At 38.1% G+C, this 20,625-nt stretch overlaps 1 long non-coding RNA gene across 2 annotated transcripts in view; it reads left to right on the top strand.

Moving 5' to 3' along the window:
• Positions 1 to 20,625, top strand: part of LOC145511511 (uncharacterized) — a 533,216-nt gene that overhangs the window by 340,848 nt on the left and 171,743 nt on the right. For both annotated transcript variants that reach the window (XR_014057911.1, XR_014057910.1), the window contains one exon: positions 5,848 to 5,938. This is a non-coding gene — a long non-coding RNA (uncharacterized LOC145511511). The remainder of the gene's footprint in view (positions 1 to 5,847; positions 5,939 to 20,625) is intronic.

Below are 20,625 nucleotides of genomic sequence, written 5' to 3'. Positions count from 1 at the left end.
CGGCGCTCAGCTTTCTTTATAGTTCAACTCTCACATCCATTCAGGACTACTGGAAAAACCATAGCTTTGACTAGACAGACCTTTGTTGGCAAAGTAATGTCTCTGCTTTTTAATATTTCATCTCGGTTGGTCATAGCTTTTCTTCCAAGGACTAAACATCTTTTTATTTCATGGCTGAAGTCACCATATGCAGTGATTTTGGAGCCCCTCAAAATAAAGTCCTTCACTGTTTCCACTGTTTCCCCATCTATTTGCCATGCAGTGATGGGACCAGATGCCATGATCTTTGTTTTCTGAATGTTGACTTTCAAGCCAACTTTTTCATTCTCCTCTTCACTTTCATCAAGAGACTCTCTAGTTCTTCCTCACTTTCACCACCATAAGGGTGGTGTCATATGCATATCTGAGGTTATTGATATTTCTCCTGGCAATCTTGATTCCAGCTTGTGCTTCATCCAGCCCAGCATTTCACATAGATGACTAGAGTTAAATAAGCACAGTGATAGTATACAGCCTTGATGTACTCTTTTCTTAAGTTGGAACCAGTCTGTTGTTCCATGTCCAGTTCTAACTCTTGCTTCTTGACCTGCATACAACTCAGTCTTGTCCTACTCTGCGATCCTATGGACTGTAGCCCACCAGGCTCCTCAGTCCATGGGATTCTCCAGGCAAGAATGCTGATTGGGTTGCCAGACTCTTATAAGGATGCAGTGTGACATAAAGGTGGATGATTATGCTGCCTGCTCTCCTACAGAGTGTGGCAGAGTTGAGAAGCTAGTTTATAATCTAAGAATAAGACTTTTTAGTCCTAAGACACTGGTGGTCATTTAGTCATTAAGTCATGTCCGACTCCTGCAACCCCATGTACTGTAACCCTTCAGGCTCCTCTGTCCATGGGATTCTCCAGGCAAGAATACTGGAGTGGGTTGCCATTTCCTTCTCCAGAGGGTCTTAAGATACTAAATGGTTTAAACATGCTCTGCCCTTTATCAAGTGGGGGCTTTTTTTTTCCCTTCACACCTTCTGTACTACTACGCTTCCAAGTAACATTTTCTTCCTTGCTTCTTATTCTCTCATTCCTTCTCAATTCCTCCTATCTTTGAAGCTCCAGCCATGAAATTATCCATACTTCCTTGCTTTTTTGCAGTCATTTATAGGAACCTCTGATTCCTGAATACTTTAACCTTGCTTGTCATTCTTATCAGCACTACTCTGCGTCATACTTCTTAGTGTTTTCAGTGTCCACAGAGATGATACTCAGACTTTCAGCCTCTTTTCCTCTTCTTCATAAATCTGTTTCTCTACCTTACATCAGACATTGATTTCCAAGGTCATGTCAATTAATACATTCCCATCATAATATCAGTTTTAGGTATTCTATTTTCTGACCACCTCCTTCTTATCTTTCCAGCTGAAAACAAAACTTCCCAACTTATCCAGTCACATTTTCACTGTCCTCCCTTACCCTATTTCATATTCTCACCTCCCTCCTTATTCAACTTAGATTCCATGGTTTGTATTTACAAACATTACTTTGCATATGCCCTCGTTTTCCTTCTCCTTCTCTATCACTAACACAGGAGTCAGGATTTAAGCCCAATCAGACTGAATCTAGTGTTTGAGCTCTTAATCACTACAGTATACATATACTATCTCATTTGATTCTTACAACACACGTATGAAAATAAATGAGAAAACAGAAGCTTGGAGAATCTAAGTAAATCTTTCAGGATCACACAGCTTATAAATGGCATGTGTGTATGTCCTCAGTCATGTCTGACTCTTTGCTACCCCATGGACTGTAGCCCGCCAAGCTCCTCCGAAAATCCTAGTCATGGTAATCAGAGAAGGAAAAGAAAAAGAGTCCAAATTGAAAAGGAAGTAGTAAAATTCTCAGTGTTTGCAGATGGCCTGATATTGTACATAGGAAACCTAAAGATGCCACCAGAAAACTACTAGACCTCATCAACGAATTTAGTACAGTTGCAGAATACAAAATTAATACACAGAAATCTGTTGCATTTCTTTCTATACACTAACAATGGAAGAAAGAGAAATTAAGAAATTCCCACTGCTTTCTTTTTTAAAAACACAGGTTCTACTTTGCAATCCTAATCAACCATTTTTATTAAATCGACATTTTTGAGTGTCTGTTATGGATGGATAAAGATGAATAAAACATCTCCTGCCCTTGAGGAGTTTTTACATTTGGGGAAAAGACAAAAATGCAATGAATAATTACGGAGAAAGAACTATTGTTGAGTATGTGCACAGAACACTGAGGGGAGGAGCAATCCATTAAAATTACATAATGTAGAACATAGACAATCTCAGAGAAATAACATTTGTTCTGGCTAATGGGAGGTGAGCCCTGTTCTTTGAATTGTTTCCAAGTTTTCCATACTCCTTTAGTCATAATAATGGACGTTGCCAAAGGCAATATGCTGGCATTTATATACAGAGATGATTATCTTTGGTCTCTTTTCCAGTAATGGCCCCAGATCTCTTCCAGCTCCAGATCTTTTTTGTTGCCTCTTTTGATTGAGTGGCACACGTTTGCATTGTGGTCAGTGAAATAGAATGAAAATAAAGGCTGTAGCCCCAGGTTTCCTATTTTGAACCAGAGATTCTCACATGATACATGCAAAAATGCTCCCCTCGTCCCTTTAAGTCCCACTCGCGTTGGTGATAGTAAGGTTCTGTGTGTATCCTGGCCTGATGGTGATTATTGCACAGATTTTGCATCCACCCAAAAAAAGCATATTGCAGTACAAATGAGTGAGAGTGTGTAACAGGTATATCTCCTCTAAGTTATTAAAAAGTAGCCACTCCTAAACTATAACACCTTATTATTATTAATAAATTACTTGTAACACATGTCTGAAGTGATCAAGATAAATTAACAGGCTACAATAGAATGGTTTTAAACCATCGTTAATTTCAGTGGATCCTCTGAACTTGCAGAAGATGTAAGGCTCTTTTATGATTCCAGAATTCATGTTGATCTTTTAAAAAGTAGCACAGTATATTGACAAGACCATAACATTTACACTCAAAGGACCTCAGTGTCTGGGTCTATGCTCCAAGATGTATTAGTTACATAATATTAAACAACCCACTTAAGAATACAGAGCCTCAGTTTAATTATGTGTACCATGGATTGTGTAAACCGCAAAACACCAACGGTATTGAGTTGTTATTATTATAAGAGCAGTATCAATGCACGATGCTTGTCTTTTTCTATTTTGCCCTTATTTCTTTCATTTTCTTTCCTGAGTAGAGGTAGCTGTACGTTAACATCTTCAGCTCGCTTTTTCTGGTTCAACATGAACTTGTCTGGTGCGTTGGGAATTTTACAATTGGATATTTAGGATACAGCATATGATCAGGGGACTGCTGAACTACCTAGAGGATTTTGCAGTGTTGAGTTCCTCATTATTTCTAGGGGATTTTCTGTTTTTTTAAATCTATGGGTGTCGTAAATGAAAAAGGCTGATTATGATTTCTAAAGAGAAATGGGTACTAGATTTTGGATCATTTTTATTATCCTTATTCTAAATTCTTTTTCGGATAGATTCCCTATCTCCTCCTCTTTTGTTTGGCTTTGTGGGCATTTCTCATTTTCCTTTACTTGCTGAGTATTTCTCTGCCTTTTCATCTTGTTTAGATTGCTGTGTTAAAACTGGTCAACCACTTGTAAAAGAATGAAACTAGAACACTTCCTAACACCGTACACAAAAATAAACTCAAAATGGATTAAAGATCTAAACGTAAGACCAGAAACAATAAAACTCCTAGAGGAAAACATAGGCAAAACACTCTCCGACATAAATCACAGCAGGATCCTCCATGACCCACCTCCCAGAATATTGGAAATAAAAGCAAAAATAAACAAATGGGACCTAATTAAAATTAAAAGCTTTTGCACAACAAAGGAAACTATAAACAAGGTGAAAAGACAGCCTTCAGAATGGGAGAAAATAATAGCAAATGAAGCAACAGACAAACAATTAATCTCAAAAATATACAAGCAACTTCTGCAGCTGAATTCCCGAAAAATAAATGACCCAATCAAAAAATGGGCCAAAGAACTAAACAGACATTTCTCCAAAGAAGACATACAGATGGCTAACAAACACATGAAAAGATGCTCAACATCACTCATTATTAGAGAAATGCAAATCAAAACCACAATGAGGTATCATTTCACACCAGTCAGAATGGCTGCTATCCAAAAGTCTACAAGCAATAAATGCTGGAGAGGGTGTGGAGAAAAGGGAACCCTCTTACACTGTTGGTGGGAATGCAAACTAGTACAGCCACTATGGAGAACAGTGTGGAGATTCCTTAAAAAACTGGGAATAGAACTGCCATATGACCCAGCAATCCCACTGCTGGGCATATACACCGAGGAAACCAGAATTGAAAGAGACGCGTGTACCCCAATGTTCATCGCAGCACTGTTTACAATAGCCAGGACATGGAAGCAACCTAGATGTCCATCAGCAGATGAATGGATAAGGAAGCTGTGGTACATATACACAATGGAATATTACTCAGCCATTAAAAAAAATACATTTGAACCGGTTCTACTGAGATGGATGAAACTGGAGCCCATTATACAGAGTGAAGTAAGCCAGAAAGAAAAACAACAATACAGTATACTAATGCATATATATGGAATCTGAAAGATGGTAACGATAACCCTATATGCGGGACAGAATGAGAGACACAGATGCATGGAACAATTTTATGGACTCTGAGGGAGAAGGTGAGGGTGGGACGTTCTGGGAGAATGGCATTGAGACATGTGTATTGTCATATGTGAAACAGAGCACCATTCCATGTTCGATGCATGTGACAAGGGCTCGGGGCCGGGGCAGTGGGATGATCCAGAGGGATGGGAGGGGGAGGGAGGTGGGTGGGGGGTTCGGGAAGGGGAACACATGTAAACCCATGGCTGATTCTTGTCAATGTATGGCAAAAACTATTACAATATTGTAAAGTAATTAGCCCCCAAGTAAAATAAATAAATTTATAAAAAAAAAAAAAAAAAAAGAGAAATGGGAAAAGATGGGAGAAAAAGGCAGCAGGGGAAATAAAACATCTTTAAACAGTATGAGAAAAATGTTCCCTGGAGAGGAACTTTGAGCTGATTGCATAGGTTTGTACCTAGATGGGTCCGTACTGCTCATATGGAAAAGAGGGACTAGCTCTAGCCTTGCTACCGAGGGGCCACTAGGAGGCAGTGCAATGACTGAGGCTCTTGCACGCTGCTCCCCTGGTTCCAGGGAGAGCTGCTTCAAGAACAGCCAGTATAAGAATAGGGTTTTCAGAGTCTGGAGCTTCAGGTTGAGACTGGTGGCCGTACAGGACTGTTCTGTTCATTAATTCCATAAATGTTTATTTAGTGCCTACTATGTGATGGAAATGTTTTATTGTTTAGTCATTAAGTCATGTCTGACTCTTTTGTGACCCAATGGACTGTAGCCCACAGGCTCTACTTCTGTCCGTGGGATTCTCCAGGCAAGAATACTGGAGTGGGTTGCCATTTCCTTCTCCAGGGGATCTTCCTGATCCAGGCATTGAACCTGGGTCACCTGTATTGACAAATGAATTCTTTACCACTGAGCCACCAGAGAAGCCCATGTGATAGGAAAAGCAGTAAACAAAACACATAACTATCCGGTCCTTAGGGAACTTACATACGGAGAAGTATAAGCATTTGTGTGAATAAAAATTCTTGATGAGTTCACTGGATTTTTACTCTTTCTTTTCCCCTTACTGAATTGTTTGAATTATCAATATAATAACCTGAGCATTCTCATTGTTTTTCTATTTATACAGCTTGCCATATTGAAGGCGCTTTGGTGCAATGGAAAAAGGACTAAACTGGGAATCAGACCATGTAGACACTGTGTCATCAACCACCAATCAGGTATGTTACTTCAGCTATCACACACTCAAACGTCCAGAGAGAGGTGGGTTCTGATCATTTATACGGGCTTCTATTGTGGTTCAGCTGGTAAAGAATCCACCTGCAATGCGGGAGACCTGGGTTCGATCCCTGGGTTGGGAAGATCCCCTGGAGAAGGGAAAGGCTACCCACTCCAGTATTCTGGCCTGGAGAATTCCATGGACTGTATAGTCCATGGGGTCACAAAGAGTCGTACATGACGGAGCGACTTTCACACTTCACATCCCTTCCCTTGTTCTCAGTCTGTGTGATTCATACTCTGTTAAGCAAAGGGAAGGAAATTCTCTTCTCCAGAATTAACTTCAACGTAGAATCATGCCACCTTTTGTAGCTTGCTCTCCTTTCTCTGCAGCATGAATGGTGGGCACGCAAACGTTGTTCCATCAGACCTTTGATCTGAGATCAGGACGTGCCACTCTGAGAATATCTGTCAGGAAATGAAAACAAAAGACTATTCAGTGTTTCTCTGTGGTGGGCTGCTCCATCATGTTTGGAATCACGTGTCTTGGCTAATGAAAGTCCAAACATTTTTTGTATCTTACAGTAATAATAAGAATGAACTGTTATCAAATACTTAAAATAAATATTAGATGTCCCAATATCTATTTCTTTTTCTTCAGTAATGGAGCCTCCAAACAATAGCTGGGCACATGTCTATTCAAAATTGAGGCTGTCTCGCAGTTGAGTAGTTATATGACCAAGATCTGGTGAAGCAGATGTGATATGAACAACTTTTAAGTAGTACTTTTAAAGAAAGAGCATGCTCTTTTTTTTCCCACATCACTCCCCAACATTCCCATGCTGGAAAGAGGCAATAGTGGGCATAGTGGTGAGCCTTCTTTAACTGTAGACAGGCAATGTTCTAATGAGTGATAGATAAGGCAACATTAAGGAAGGGTTTGGGTCTCCAACTTCATGGAGATGCCACACTAGCTTGGAACTACCTTTACAGATCTTAATGTCTTTGTTAAATCAGTGAACTTTGATGGTCTTTTTGTTAATACAAAAATAAATGGTTCAAGTAATAAATGGACATAAAAATGTTATATTGTCAATAACTTCCTTTGACCTATTCTGAAATGGTAACTAAACCAATTCAGCAATATTCTATGTAAAAAGTATTTATATGTATGTACATATACATGTAAATATATCTTTGTTTACCAGGAGAATGGGTAGTATTTTAGAAATGACCAATAAGAGTATATTTTTTAAAAGTATTCATTCCTTTTCTTGGGAGTGAACATTTTTAAAAAGATGAAAAAAAGAGACATAAGATTGAGTATTCACACAAGTTATAGGTTCTAAATTGTGATATTGTGAGTCTGTCAGTAACAGTAACTTTGTTATAATCCATGATCACAGAAAGTCAAAGTGAAATAGAAGAGGGCTGAAAAATGCATAGAGAAGATGAAAAGCATTGTGTTGTGGGTATTCCAATATTGAATTTCCTGATTTTAGACATTTATTTTTTCAGAAATAATAAGGCATCCATGCTTGCATTTGCTTGCCAAATTTATTAAAAGGTTGTTTCTGAACAAACAAGAATGATCCAGCCCCTCAAAATTAACTACATAATATCTTGATGAAGATTTTAAAACAGTTTGGCGAGCATTTTTTCTGCTTAGGAGTGATGTCGCTGTGAAATGTGAAGATAACACTTCATGTGTTACTATTTGTTGTGAAGTGATTTAATAAATGTTTAAACAAGTCATTACCATGTTGACAGCATTTCTTATCATGGAGCTGTAATTTTGGTATTGATTGTCATGCCAGGCTTCCCACCTCCATCCTGTGCCCTAAAAACATGAGGACATAGAAGCATGACCCTCAGTGAGTGCTAACTGACTGTATTAGTTATGGATGTCTGTTCTTGAGACTTCTTCTTGAAGTCTCTTGTTGTTCTTCTTCTCTTCTGTGTCAAAGAAGGAAACTACTTTCTTTTCTACACTGAGGTGGTAGGGTGGCATGCATCGAAGTGATAAATAGTATTTAGTACATACTCATCTGCTAGGAAAGCACCAGGCTGGTATCTCTGGAGAAAAACAGTTTTGCTCTTATACTAGTGCCTTCAAAAGAAGCAGCATCCAGGAAGCTCTTCTCAACTTGTCTAAGAAGTTTCAGTGAGACTCAATTAGAATTAAATTATATCGGTGACATTCATTTCTTGAGTAATAATTATTGAGACCTATGGCACAGCAAATAAATAAGGAGCTAAACAGGTGTTATTTCTGTCTTCTTAAAATGTAAAATCGAATGATGAATCTGCATCCTTGTTTTCAGCTTCTTATGATGTGTGTTTTTGCTGACTGGTCCTCAGACCACTCTACCAAGACCTTTTCCCCATGAGTTTCCTCAAGCAGAAAGAGAGCATGGCCTGAGTTTGGTGTAGTGCCCACAGTCATACAGTCTTGGAGATGGAAAGTCTCTTAGTCTCATCTGATGCTTACTTTATTTTGAAGAAAGGCTCTTACGTGGATGGCCCTTTAATTCCTGCTCCAACATTTTCTACAAGGTATCATGCTAGATCTTATAAAATTTCTTACAATATAAATTTAGTATTTTCCAACTTATATATATGATAATAAAAGGAAATGAGGTCAGTATGGCACTCTCTGCTCTTAATGGACCCTTGTTCAATCCTAGCGATTACCTGTTTCTTCCTTAGTTCTAGCAACTGAAGAAAATCTTTCAAAAACTTGTTTGGTGACAAGACTTTCTGGCATAGATTTTTTTCAATATCTGCCCTTTTTCCCTGTCATGAAGGAGTGCAGTTGCTTATCTCAACTTTTCTGTCATCTTTCCCATTCTCCCTGTAACTTTGAAACTACTCTTTAAGGATTCTTTTCTAAGTCACATATGTTGTCTTTCCTGTTGGAATGTTTCTATTGTATCATGGCCTTTTTCTCCATTCTCTTTGGCCAGCAGGGTAACGTATAGACTTTTCTTATGTAGTCCAAGAAAACATCTTTACTTTAAAATAATTGTTCTCGACTAGATGTGATTTTGTCCCCCCAGGGTTCATTTGACAATGTCTGACGATATTTTTGTTTGTCACAACTGAGGGAGGAGGTGTGACTGAGTAGAGGTCAAAGACACTGGCTGAACATCTTAGGGAGCACAGGGTTTCACCTCACAACAAAGAATTATTCGTCCCAAAATGTCAATAGTGTTGAGCTGGAGGTAATTTGATTCAAACCAGTTCAAACATGTATTTATTTTTATTAAGACGTTTTCTTAAAGATATTCTTTCCTGTGTCCCATTTATACCCAGTTAGGAAAGGGACTAGACCTGATAGACAGAGTGCCTGATGAACTATGGACAGAGGTTCATGACATTGTACAGGAGACAGGGATCAAGAAAATCCCCATGGAAAAGAAATGCAAAAAAGCAAAATGGCTGTCTGAGGAGGCCTTACAGATAGCTGGGAAGAGAAGAGAAGAGAAAAGCAAAGGAGAAAAGGAAAGATATTCTCATCTGAATGCAGAGTTCCAAAGAATAGCAAGGAGAGATAAGAAAGCCTTCCTCAGCAATCAGTGCAAACAAATAGAGGAAAACAACAGATTGGGAAAGACTAGAGACCTCTTCAAGAAAATCAGAGATACCAAAGGAACATTTCATGCAAAGATAGGCTCGATAAAGGACAGAAATGGTATGGACCTAACAGAAGCAGAAGATATTAAGAAGAGGTGGCAAGAATACACAGAAGAACTGTACAAAAAAGATCTTCACGACCCAGATAATCACGATGGTGTGATCACTCACCTAGAGCCAGACATCCTGGAATGTGAAGTCAAGTGGGCCTTAGAAAGCATCACTACGAACAAAGCTAGTGGAGGTGATGGAATTCCAGTTGAGCTATTTCAAATCCTCAAAGGTGATGCTGTGAAAATACTGCACTCGATATGCCACCAAATTTGGAAAACTCAGCAGTGGCCACAGGACTGGAAAAGGTCAGTTTTCGTTCCAATCCCAAAGAAAGGCCATGCCAAAGAATGCTCAAACTACCGCACAATTGCACTCATCTCACATGCTAGCAAAGTAATGCTCAAAATTCTCCAAGCCAGGCTTCAGCAATACGTGAACCGTGAACTTCCAGATGTTCAAGCTGGTTTTAGAAAAGGCAGAGGAACCAGAGATCAAATTGCCAATATCCACTGGATCATCGAAAAAGCAAGAGAGTTCCAGAAAAACATCTATTTCTGCTTTATTGACTATGCCAAAGCCTTTGACTGTGTGGATCACAATAAACTGTGGAAAATTCTGAAAGAGATGGGAATACCAGACCATCTGACCTGTCTCTTGAGAAACCTGTATGCAGGTCAGGAAGCAACAGTTAGAACTGGACATGGAACAACAGACTGGTTCCAAATAGGAAAAGGAGTACGTCAAGGCTGTATATTGTCACCCTGCTTATTTAACTTATATGCAGAGTACATCATGAGAAACGCTGGGCTGGGAGAAACACAAGCTGGAATCAAGATTGCCGGGAGAAATATCAATAACCTCAGATATGCGGATGACACCACCCTTATGGCAGAGAGTGAAGAAGAACTAAAGAGCCTCTTGATGAAGGTGAAGGAGGAGAGTGAAAAAGTTGGCTTAAAGCTCAACGTTCAGAAAACTAAGATCATGGCATCTGGTCCCATCACTCCATGGGAGATAGATGGGGAAACAGTGGAAACAGTGTCAGACTTTACTTTTTTGGGCTCCAGAATCACTGCTGATGGTGACTGCAGCCATGAAATTAAAAGACGCTTACTCCTTGGAAGGAAGGTTATGGCCAACCTAGATAGCATGTTTAAAAGCAGAGACATTACTTTGCCAACAAAAGTCCGTCTAGTCGAGGCTATGGTTTTTCCAGTGGTCATGTATGGATGTGAGAGTTGGACGGTGAAGAAAGCTGAGTGCCGCAGAATTGATGCTTTTGAACTGTGTTTTTGGAGAAGACTCTTGAGAGTCCCTTAGACTGCAAGGAGATCCAATCAATCCATCCTAAAAGAGATCAATCCTGGGTGTTCACTGGAAGGTTTGATGTTGAAGTTGAAGCTCCAATACTTTGGCCACCTCATGCGAAGGGCTGACTCATTGGAAAAGACCCTAATGCTGCGTAGGATTGGGGGCGGGAGGAGAAGGGGACGACAGAGGATGAGATGGTTGGATGGCATCACCGACTCGATGAACATGGGTTTGGGTAGACTCCGGGAGTTGGTGATGGACAGGGGGGCCTGGCGTGCTGCAATTCATGGGGTCGCAGAGAGTCGGACACGACTGAGCGACTGAACTGAACTGAACTGAGGGAAACTGCTGGTGATTGTTGAATTTTAGTATGCTTTCTTTCCTCGCTGATCTGTTTTTTTCATAAACATTGGAACATTTACCTCAGGTAGGCATTCTAGGTAATATAAAGATAAATCTTCACCTCTGGCTTTATAGTTAGAAAGTATTTGTGAACTGAAATAATTATAGTTAAAGGTAAAACTGAATAATCATGTCAGAGCCGACAAAAAGTACCAGAGTAAACTGGAAGAACTGGCTATTTCTGGCTGGAGGGATGTTGAAGATATAACGGAGTTGATGGCATTGGAACTGAGTTTTAAAGGATAATCCTGATTTGAACATGCAAAAGGAAGGGAACAGTCAGAATGGGAGAAGGCACATGAACCAAGGCAGGCTCCAGGGACTGTCCATGCTGGCCAAGCTCAACTTGAGGTGGAGAGCATGCGAGATGGGCTTGGGAAGCTCTTCATTCCCTCGTGTATGTATGTTAGTCACTCAGTAGTGTATAACTCTTCGTAACCCCATGGACTGTGGCCCACCAGGCTCCTTTGTCCTTGGGATTCTCCAGGCAAGAATACTAGAGTTGGTAGCCATTTGCTTCACCAGGGGATCTTCCTGACCCAGGGACTGAACCCAAGTCTCCTGAATTGCAGGCAGATTCTTTACCATCTGAGCCACCAGGGAAGCCCGTGTTAGGGCCACATTGTTGTTTGTTTTGAAAATATACACATTGGGATCAGTATAACAGTTTTTTACTTTTCTGAGCAGAAATTATATCAAATTTTTGTGTTGTATATTGACCAAATCAGAACTTTTAATTGTAATCTGAGACTGCTTGGTGTTGTCCTGAATTTCCACGAGGATTTTTACTGCTTTTCCATCAGCTGATGTTCTTCATAATCGGCTGGCAGAATTTTTTTTTTTTTCAGTTTTGAGTGTGAAAATTCACCTTGAATATGCACATTCTCACAGCTCCACGGGTCACAATAACCTGAAAATGCATCATTTAGAAGAGGTTTCAGTGATTCATTCCTACAGTTTGGAGTGAAAATAAATTCTAGCCTGAGATAATAAAATTTGATATAGAGCATCTTTGGAAATATCCATAAAAATGTAGCAGTACATGGAGGGGCAGTATACAGCTTTCTTCCTGTGGCCCATGGGGTCATCAAATTTCCCCAACCTGGGGCAGGGAGAGGCTTGATTTAAACTGCTGATTCCTAGGCCCCTTGCTATACTGAATACGTTGCATTAGAATGGGGAAGGATGCAAGAGGAAATTTCGAATTTTTTTCCTTCATGCAAGTGCTTTAGGTAATGCTTGTGACACCAAAGTTTAAAATCTACTGTTCTAGAAGCTGGAAGAGTGAGACTAGTCAGGCTGTGGTTACACGTGTGGATGTGATAGTCAAATGTGTAAACAGTAAACAGGATTCCAGAAATGTTATAGCATTGTATGGATAAGTGAGGTCTGAAAGCGTAGACTGAATGTTGCATAGAAAAATGGTGAAGATGGGAAAACTAGAGAGAGTAAAAGTGAAAATATCTGTCAGTGATTAGCATTACTGAGAGAGAATCCCTGTAGTTTTTTTAAAAATATATTCATTCTACTGTAAAAAAAAAATATAAAATATAGAGACATACATGCTTAATTACAAAGCTGTTTGGGGGCAGCAACCTGCACATGATTATTTTTGGATTCTCAGAACAAGTGAAATTGAGGACGTAAATGACACTCCTTTTCCTTTTGTTGTGCTAGTAAAAATAATAAGAAATGATGAGTTATCATAGAGATTCCACCTGTCTTTTTCTTATAGTGATACAGAACTTTGATGGTGGCTTAAATGAATTTTCCCCTAATTTTCTATTCTTATTCTTTCTGCATACGGTTCATAAACGCTTAACTTGTTTTATAGTGTGTGAACTTTTCCCTGTTGACTCAGGCATTACATCCATGGTTTGTTCTGTCATCTTTTAAAGTATGTATGCACAAAGTGTCGGTTGTAAAGGGGTTATGTCTACACATTTCCTGTCACACACAGATGAGTTCTTAATGAATACTTTTGATGGCAAAGATGGCTGTCTGTATACCAGATTTAAAGGGTCAAATTCATCTGCAATCTGGTAATGTATGGCCTTTACCATAACAATATTACTCATTAACATAGTTTTTTATCTTTGTAAAATCCGGCTGCAGATGCCATCCCACCCTGTGTTGAGATGATTCTATGGAGTAATTATGTAAAGCACTTAGCCTGGGAGGTGCCCGATACCTATCACCTCTCCTTTCTTCTATTACCCATGAAATAGAATTGACTGAGACAATTCCAGGCCTCCTCTACCTTGTGCATTAAGAGTGGAGATTACTTTGACTTAATGTGGAAGATTGAAACACATTTCACTGTTTTCAGCATTTCTCCCTGTGGACTCCCTCCCTGGAGGAGGCCTGCACAGACCTGCAATGTTCACTAAGGCATTGCCATGTGACTGGCATTAGCTAATGAAATGTGAATGGAAGTGACGAGTCACTTCTTGGCAGAGGTTTCAGAGCCATTGCAGGACTCAATGTTATCTCGGCGGTAAGGACAGGCAATACTTCAGACAGAAGCTGTGCCATCACCCTGAGGGCAGGAAGACTGCTCTCTGAACCCAGTGCTGAAATAAAGCAGACCTACAGGAATGCAAGTCATGAAGGAGAAACACATAATTGTTTTTTAAAACCACAGAGATTTTGTGGTCATTTTATGTCACAGAAATAATCACCACATGGAGTTTTGTGAGGAATAAGTAGCAAGGAATACTGGATCAGAACCTATTTAACGTTTCGCTTTTTATCTTAAGCCTTTCTCAGCTGTTGACATAGGTTCCTGGAGTTCCTTTTGCCTTTCAGTCCTTGTCTGGGCTCCTCACTTGGCTTCCAGTCTTAACCAGCTCTAAGATATAAGTTGTTTGAGGGAATGTGTGCTCCTTTGTAAGTTCCACAGAAAAAGAATGCACCACATAGTCTCTGCAAACATGATTGTACAGTGTTGAGTAGATGTATTCTACATTTGAATGTAAAGCAAGTTTTGGTGAGTCAGTATGCCATTGGCAAATGGATACTGTTGGATGTCAATATGAATAGGAAATGAGAAAGTTTCACCTAATTTTAAGGCCTAAAAATTGGAGGGAAAGCTGTTGTTCTGAGAGCCCAGGATTAGTCATTCTGATTCTATTAACGATGCTGGGTCTCGATGCTCTTTTAAAGGAGAAATTGTTTTTATAATCATAAGCCTTTTCTGAACTCTTCCCTTAATGAGTCATAGTCTTTAACCTAAGCCAATCGGACTATGGCGGTAGAACCCTTCTGAGAATTTAGAGAAAATCCAAATGGAGTGCAAACCAACATTCTTAAAAACAAAATGCTCCCATTCTGTTTTAACTAGGAAGAAGGTCATTGAGAAATATTTATTAGCTTCTTCAGCTGAGCTGCTTTTGTTGTTTCTAGAAGGACTGCCTTAAAAATATTCAAAATTTCACAAAAGGGATTTGAGGTCCTTTCTTCTCCTAAAGCAAGCGTTTCCTCTAGGCACCAACATGTCTCAATATTTCTCCATACATTAAATGTGGGTGAATTTAAGGGCAATTACATATTTTTATGTTAAATTTTTGTGAGGAAGTACCTGCCCAATGGATATAGCTTATGCTCATTTCAGAGAGAGTTATGAATACTATAACTGGATACATTCTTAATAATTTCTTTCCCCATTTATTCATCCAGAAATATAGATTAGATTCTGACTCTGCATCAGGTGCCATGAACATTGCATGTCACCACAGTGAAAGAACAAATTATTTGGGGGCATATATCCAGCTTTCATCATTTGTGACAAGTCTCTTCAAAGTCTTTTCAACTTGAAATGCTTATTTTAAAGTGGTAATGTAGCCAAATAAAAACTCAAACAATAAACATATACTTTGCATTATGCAGACCAGAAAATTTTGGTTGCCCAAAGTCATTATTTAAATTATTAAAGTCAGCTTTACTAGGTTATGGATATTGAAACCCCAAGCAAATAGAATGCTAAAGTAGCAGTAATATGAACAAGGGAAACTAGAATACATTTTTGTGTATGCTCTAGGACGGAGACTCTCAAATGGAAGAGATATGGGCTGTTTGGTTTGCACTAATCTCTCCCTTGGATTTGTTGGAAGTGACATTTTAAAATATTGTTAATTCTTTCCCATAACAACCCATTTTTTAAAAGAAGGGCCAGCTTCCCTGGTGGCTAAGTGGTTAAGACTGCCTGCCAATGCAGGAGACAAGGGCTCTTTCTGTGTCTGAGCTGGGAAGATCCCCTAAAGTTGGAAATGGCAACCCACTCAAATATTCTCGCCTGGCAAATCCCATAGACAGAGGAGCTGACATGCTACCGTCCATGAGGGGTCACAAAAAAGTTGGACATGACTTAGTGACTAAACAACAACAATCCTACTTAGTAAACCTAATTTTTTCTATGGATCATGCCAACAATTGCTATAGGCTTCCTGAAAGTGAAAGTCACTCCGTCATGTCTGACTCTTTGTGACCCCATGGACTGTAGCCCATGAGGCTCCCCTGTCCATGGAATTTTCCAGGCCAGAATGTTGGAGTGGGTAGCAATTCCCTTCTCCAGGGATCTCCCAACCCAAGGATTGAACCCAGGTTTCCCACATTGCATGCGGATTCTTAGGTTATATTTAGACTTTGCAAGAAAAAAAGGATCCTGTTATTGAATGATATTTACCACATTTGGTGAGAGAGAATTGCTATGCCATATTGAGAGAGTATTATCAGTACCATTTATTTGTTTATTTTAGAACATTTTATAATTGGAAAATCCTCATACATAATTAGAATTTTTTTACTTTCTCGTATTCTCCAGTAAAGATGACAAGGTGATTTCTTCCTTGATTCATTAATGCAGTCTTATTTAACATTGCAGACATCTCCTTTAGTTTGGAAGATGTTGGTGTACTCCTACCTTGGGAGGATTTCAGGTAGCAGTTTACTAGGGAGACATATGTGTGTGTGCTAGGTCGCTTCAGTTGTATCCGACTCTCTGCGACCCCATGGACTGTAGCCCACCAGGCTCCTCTGTCCGTGGGATTCTCTAGGCAGGAACACTGGAGTGGATTGCCATAGAGGCGTATGAGATTATATCAAGACCCAAGGATAACAATGGAAGAAATCCTGAGGAAAAGGAATACTTATTCCTTGATATTATGGATGAGAGTTGTGATAGTGATGGGAACTAAGGAAGATTTAAAATAAAGATTTTCAATAGTATATAAAGTTGAAAGAATTAGATTATACAAATTTATGTGAAACCTTATTCCCGAGTAAGGTATGGAGATATTCCTACCAGCAATACCAGCATACTTCATGAGGTCAATAGGGCTAATAAAATTCATAAGCAGATTTGTATCATATTACTCTGGTGATCCCATGAATCAATTCTTGCAGAAGGATCCCAAGTACCAATAATTTTGTTGATATTCTCACTGCATGTTTTTTTTGCTACTTTATACATTCCCAATTATTTGAAAGGAGGTTAAATTATGCTAGGCATAATTTATTTTATATTCCAGTTTTAAGGTAATTCACTTATATCTTATTTGCATTTTTGTATTTAGTGAACTTTTTATTGACATATAACTTACAGTAGAATGCAGAAATTATACACAATGATAAAATTTCACTAATTCCTATGGGGACACAACCATGGAACCACCAGACAGTCTAAGAAAGAAGATATTATCAGCATCTCCTGGTAATACATACCAGTCCCTCTTCATCTCACTCCTCCTTTCTCTCAGAGGTTATTATCTGATTTCAAATATCATAGATTTTTTTTAATCTTACATGTCTGGCAACTTTTGAATGATACTATATTTATGAAATTCATCATTGCTGTAGTGTAGAGAACTTGCTTACTTTTTTCTTTGCTCTATGTTTCCTTTATGAATATTCTATTTGTCCGTTTTACTGTTGATGAGCATTTCAGTTGTTTTCATTTTTGGCTGTTGTTAATAATGCTGCTAAAAACATTCTTGTCTTTCAGTGTACCAGATAAGCATTCAGAATTAGAATATACATAGGAGCGGAATTAGTGTGTCATAGAGTATGCGTGTGTTTAGTTTAATAAAAACTACTAAATAGTTCTCCAGAATGGTTGAACCAACTTACACTTCCAAGAGGAATATATGAGTTCTAGTTGCTCCACATCCTTGCCAACAATGGCAATTGTCAATCCTTTTAACTTTAGCTTTTTTGGGGCATGTAATGGCATTCCATTGTGGTTTAAATTTGCATTTTCTCCATGACTGATGATAATGAGCACCCTTTCTTGCTTGGACATCTTCTTTTGTGAGGTATATACTTCCAATTTATAAATTGAGCTGTTTGTATTAATCTATACAATATTTTATGTATTTTATATTCAAGTCCTTTGTCATTTGTATGTATTATCAAAGTTTTCATCTGATCTGCAGCTTGTGTTTTCTTTCTCAATAGTGTATCTGGATTTTAAAAGTTAATTATAGTAACTTACAATATTCCATTAGTTTGGGGCATACAACACAGTGACTCCACATTTTTATAGATTATACACCATAGAACGTTATTGTAAATATTGACTATATCCCTGTGCTGTACAGTACATTTCTGTGGCTTATTTATTTTAAAATTGGTAGTTTGTACCTCTGAATCCCCTTCACCTATTTTACAGCCTTGTTGTCATTCAGTTGCTAAGTCGTGTCCGACTCTTTGCAAGCCCATGAACTGTAGTTCACCAGGCTCCTCTGTCCATGGGATTTCCAGGCAAGCATACTGGAGTAGGCTGCTGTTTCCTTCTCTAGGGGGTTTTCCAACCCAGGGCTCTAACCCACATCTCTTGCATCTCCTGCACTTGAGGTGAATTCTTTATCAGCACCACCTGGGAAGCCCATGTTATCCCTGCCAGGACTCTTCCCCCCTCTAGTAATCATGAATTTTTTCTCTGTATCGGTGAGTCAATTTCTGTCTTGTATTTGTTTGTTTTGCTTTTTAGATTCCTCATATAGGTGAAAACATATAGTATTTGTCTTTCTCTTATTTTACTAAGCATAATGCCCTCCAGGTCCATACATGTTGTTGAAACAGCTAGAATTCATTCTTTCTGTGGTTGAATGATATTGCAGTGTAAATATATACCACATCTTTTTTATTCATTTATCTGTTAATGTGTGCTTCTGATGCTTTCATATCTTGGCTTTGAAAATAATGCTCCTGTGAATGTTGGGGTGCACATATCCTTTTGAATTAGTGTTTTTGTTCTCTTCACATAAATACCAAGGAGTGGAATTGACAGAAAATATGTTCTGTTTTAATATTTTGAGGAATTTCCATACTGTTTTCCACAGTGCTATATATGTTCCCACCAACATTGTACTAGTATTCTCTTTTCCCTGTATCCTTGCTAACACTTGTTATATCTTGACTTTTTGATTATAGCCATTCTGACATGTGTGATTTGATTGTTCACTATTGCTTTGATTTGCATTTTCCTGATGATTAGTAATGTTGAGCATGTTTTCATATGTGTGTTGGCCGTCTGTAAGTGTTCTTTGGAAAAATGCCTATTCAATTCCTGTGCCCATTTTTAAATATATTTAGTTATGTGAGTTCTTCTGTTTTGGATTGTAAGCTCTTATCAGACATATTGTTTGCAAATATATTCTTGATGAGTCTGGCTAAAGGTTTATCAATTTTGTTTATCTCTTCAATAAACTACTTTTTAGTTTCATTGATGTTTACTTTTCTTGGGTCTCTATTTCATTTATTTCTGTTTTTCTCTTCATTATTTCCTTTCTTCTACTAACTTTGGGCTTTGTTCTTCTTTTTCTAATTCTTTTACAAGGAAAGTTTGGTTGTTTATTTGAGTGCTTTCTTGTTTCTTGAGGTAGGCCTGTATTGCTGTAAATTTTCCTCTTAGAATTGCTTTTGTTCTGTCTCCTAGATTTTGGGACTTTGTGTCTATACTTTCATAATCTCAAGATATTTTTAATCTCCTCTTTGATTTCTTTGTTGACTTATTGTTCTTTTTAAGTAGAATGTTGTCTATTTCCCACGTGCTTTGTTTTTCCCAGTTTTCTACAGAACTTGATTTCTAATTTCATACAGTTTTTGTCTGAAAAGATGCTTGATATAATTTCAGGTTTCTAAAATTTACTGAGATTTGTTTTGTGGCCTACTATGTGATCTGTGCTTGAGAATGGTTCATGTGTGCTTGAAAAGAATGTGTATTCTGCTATTTTGCAATAGAATGTTATGTAGATATCAAATAATTTCCTTTGAGGCCAGTATTTTTGTATGGACTTTCTGTATGGGTTATCTATCCACTGATGTAGCTGGGGTATTAAAATCCCCTACTATTTTTGTATCACTGGTAATATCTCCCTTTATGTCTTAATATTTGCTTTATATATTTAGATGCTCCTCTGTTAGTTGCATATATGAACGTTATGAATGTTTTATTTTCTCCTTGGATTGACTCCTTTATCATTATATATGCCTTCTTTGACTTTTGCTGTAGATTTTGTTTTAAAGTTCATTTTGTTTGATACTAGTATTACTACTCTAGCTTTCTTTATGTTGCCCTTTTGTATGGAGTCTCTTTTTCTGTTTCTTTACTTCAGTCTGCGTGTGTTTATTTGGTTTTGAAGTGAGTCTCTTGTATGCAGCATATAGATGGGTCTCGATGTTTTTATCCATTCAGCCACCCTATGTCTTTTGATTAGAGCATTTAACCTATTTGCATTTAAGGTAATTATTTATAGATATATATTTTTACCATTTCATTACTTGTTTTCTGGCTCTTCCTGTAGTTCTTCTCTCTTCTTTTTAGTCTTTTCCTTGCAGCTTGATTATTTTCTTTAGTGTTGTTTTGGGGTCCCTTTATCTTTGTTTTCTGAGTATCTAATGTAGGTTTATGGTTTGTGCTCGCTATGACATTCATATATATCTGTCTCTATCTATCTTAAACTAACAGTCATTTATGTTAAAATGCATTCTAATAGCTTTAGCTTTTTCTCTACTGCCACATATTTCATGTTTCTGATGCCATATTTTACATTTTTGTGTGTATCTCCTAACTCTTTTACTATCGTTATAGAAGGTTTTATGAGTTTTATCTTTTAATCTTTGTACTAACTTTTTAAAGTTGTTCCATTGCCTTTTCTATATATTTGCCTTTACAAGTGATATTTTTTCTTTCATGCATTTTCTTATTTCTTGTTCTATGACCTTTTCTTTTTCACTTAAAGAAGACTCTTTAATATTTTTTTTTTTTTGTAAGCCCAGTTTAGTG

This window comes from Giraffa tippelskirchi, chromosome 6 (assembly GCF_054371585.1).
Source record: "Giraffa tippelskirchi isolate mGirTip1 chromosome 6, T2T-mGirTip1v1.2.pri, whole genome shotgun sequence".
Classification (NCBI taxonomy): domain Eukaryota; kingdom Metazoa; phylum Chordata; class Mammalia; order Artiodactyla; family Giraffidae; genus Giraffa; species Giraffa tippelskirchi.
The sequence above is the reverse complement of the archived record's forward strand: the minus strand, read 5'-3'. Positions and strand labels throughout refer to the sequence as shown.